Below are 3,127 nucleotides of genomic sequence, written 5' to 3'. Positions count from 1 at the left end.
TTCCCCCCATACTTCCGTTGCACTCTAAAATTTGAGAATTTGAATTCCCACTAGAATCATGTGGAAAGGTTGTTAAAAACACTACTACCTGGCTTCCTCTCAGAACCACAGAATCTCAAACTCTGGGAAAGGCCTGGGAATCAGAATGATAGGTATTTTTGCGTAGCCAGTTATACAACGGTCTGAGGCTTCGGAATCTCTTATCTTAGCCAATATACATATCCCCTCAACTGCCCAATCTAACTACCTCCCAATTCTTTTTTGAAAATAAATATAACAGAGATAAAGGTTTTTATTTTTCCATCATGCATGCAAGCTTACACTATTTGTACTGTTTAGGAACAGAGAAATAATTGCATTATTACCAGGGTGTCAAATTATCAAGTACAACAACCAGTTACTGATTACTCTGAGGAGGTTATTTTCACAGAACATAACACTTTTCAAAATATATTTCCAAGACTAGAGTTATGAGAACATGACAAGCTGTTATCAGAATCCTAACAGTCACACGAGTCTCCAAGTTACATGAGAAAAAAAAGATTGATATTCTGGTAGAGAGTCTCACTTAAGTACCTTATCATATCAGTCTTTGAGTATTACAGCAGAATGATCTCCCTCTCCTTTTGTAGATGCAGTGGAAAGGGAGCATCCCCTTCATGTCTTTTTGAGACTCATTAATTCTGAAGACTTGCATTTCTAAAGCCCATCTCTGGAACTTCATTAGATAACATTAAAAACAAAAAGCAGAGTTGATGTGATAATGATAGTGCACCCCACCACTACCATCACCAAGAGAGAATATCAGTCTCCCAAAGTATATTGGCATACGATTGCATTGGCATGGTGTCTTGGATTTCCAATAAACAATACAGGTGGGAAGAGGGAGACACAAATGAAACCAGGTTTATCATAATTGACAATTAACGTAACTAAGTGATGGGCACACAGGGTCCAGGGACCATCCTTTCCACTTCTGTGCATGTCTGAAAATGTCCATAATAAAGAGCAAAAAAGTTAAAACAAAACACAAAAAGCACACTTTTACAGGTCTATTTTCCCATTAGGGAAAATGGGGAAAGTGGCAAGATTTTACTCAGAGGCAAAATAAGCAGCATATAGCGTTAATCTTCCCCACACACAAGGCCACACCTAGAACAAAAGAGAAAGCATCCGAAGTAACATTACTGGTTTTGGTTCATTCCTGTGATTATCAAATCCATTAATGATGACATAGAGTCTAGTTTGGGCACACTCTCTCCTAGCCATCCTATTTGCCTACAACCCTTTTAATTCTCTCTTCCCAACCCTAGGGAAGGTCTCTCTTGTCCCCTCCATCACTAAGAGACAGGCTTGTTCTCCCAGCAGCTTCTCAAACTATCTCTGTCTGTTCTCCCTGGCCCACTCCACATCAGGATCATGTCTGCTCTATATTTTTGCTCCATTTCCGCTGCCTAGCACACCCACGCTACAACTTTGAGTCAAGGACTCCTTTGTGGAACTTACAATGAGGTCTTCCATATGGAAAGGGAAGTTAGAGGAAGGACAGGTGTAGATACAGTCTTATTTCCCCACCCTCAGGGATGAGAGGGCCCAGCTCAGCTTTTATACCCACTGGAAATAACTTGGATCCTGAACAGATTCTAACCACCCCACCCCCAAACCCCAGGAGAGCCTTAGGATCCCCCATACTGGAAACTAAAGCCTACTCCTGTGGGTATTTGAAAGTTGAAGAAAGAAAGGACGGCTAAGAGTGGGAAAGCTGGGGCTAAGGATCCAGATAGCCAGAAGAAACAGCAGGAGGCACCTGGGTCTTAAGGGGCATACAAAAAAGTCAGAACAAGAGTAAACACTAGTACACAACACTGCTGCTTTGAGGTTTATAATTTTAGCAAATGCATAGGCATGAAAAGGCTTTTCAACTTCAGAATTACAGAGTGAGCCCAGGAAATGGGACCAGGGTCTGACCACAGACCCACTTGGCCTTCTGGTTTCCTCTATCCACTTTCTGCCTAGTATGTGAGTGTGCACAGCAAGTCCTCAGCTGTCTCCCTAGCTGTATGTAGAAAACTATGGTTTTCAGTTGTTTTGTTTTCTCTGAGCTGTGGTCCTATTTTAAACAAAAGAAAAGAAGGAAGAGGCCAGGAAAGGAAGGTAGGGTGGCAGGAAAGGGGCAGGAGGGAGAGATGGAGGGAGTAAGGAAGGTCAAATAAAGGAGGTATGGAGGTGTGACATGAAATCAAGTAAACAGAGGCCCACAAATATCTCTTCCCCAGTACCCAACTATGACACTCTGGTCATGTCTTAGGAGGGGATAAGGGAAGTTGACAAAGGTACCTGGACTCTACAAGGGCCCAGTCTCCACCCTCACCTGGAACCACAGAATAATGACAGTGAACACATACCAGCCTGCCCATCGGTCTGGCAGCCAGTAGGGTTCCTGGAAGGCTGGGGTGGGCAGGTGTGTGTCTCATGCATTGGCAGGGGGCCTTGGTCCACAGGCAGTTCTTGAGGTCCTTGTTGACCAGGAAACCAACTGGGGTGGATAGCAACCTAGACAAAACTCAACAGTGTTAACAGTAATGGGACATGGCACAGACCTTGATGAAGGTTCACCAGTACAAGGGCCCAGGGGCAAGAAGAGAAGCATGATGGAATAGAACACATAGCATTCTGCTTCCTGCCCTTAACCTTATCCATGCCTAGCAGTCAAGGGCCATTCTGCTGGATGTCCACCAGGGTGGGTCACATGGACTCCAGGTCATCACCAGAGATAAAGCAGGTGGCACCTTGGCTGGTGACCCCAGACCCAGAGGAACAATAACTTCTGGCTGATGGCCAATACCATGTGCATTGGCTTCATTTTGCAGTGGCAATGGAAAAGCTTGCCATAGATGGCAGGCATGGCCAGCATGAACACGAAGCCCAACAAGTCTCTGGCCCTGATGTAGCAGAGCTTGAGGATGCACTGGTCCTCCTGGAGGATCTCATGAGTGTCCATGTTAAAGACAAGTGGGAAAGGCCAGAGCCAAGAACAGGATCCAGGCAATATAGAGAAAGGCAGCACACATCAGAAGTATGTGTGTTTAACATATAAACAGTAGGGATGAGATCACATAACATGTGA

At 44.5% G+C, this 3,127-nt stretch overlaps 1 long non-coding RNA gene across 1 annotated transcript; it reads right to left on the bottom strand.

Annotated features, from left to right (window-relative positions):
- Positions 1–274: 274 nt before the first annotated feature.
- On the bottom strand, positions 275–3,048 carry LOC103597671. Its single transcript, XR_551123.1, has 2 exons — positions 2,406–3,048; positions 275–1,152 (listed from the first exon to the last, which is right to left on the bottom strand). It is a non-coding gene; the product is annotated as an uncharacterized LOC103597671 (long non-coding RNA).
- Between the last annotated feature and the right edge of the window lie 79 nt (positions 3,049–3,127).

This window comes from Galeopterus variegatus, unplaced genomic scaffold, assembly GCF_000696425.1.
Source record: "Galeopterus variegatus unplaced genomic scaffold, G_variegatus-3.0.2 Scaffold2386, whole genome shotgun sequence".
Lineage (NCBI taxonomy): Eukaryota > Metazoa > Chordata > Mammalia > Dermoptera > Cynocephalidae > Galeopterus > Galeopterus variegatus.
Note: the sequence above shows the minus strand (reverse complement) of the source record. Positions and strands in the feature narration are given on the sequence as shown.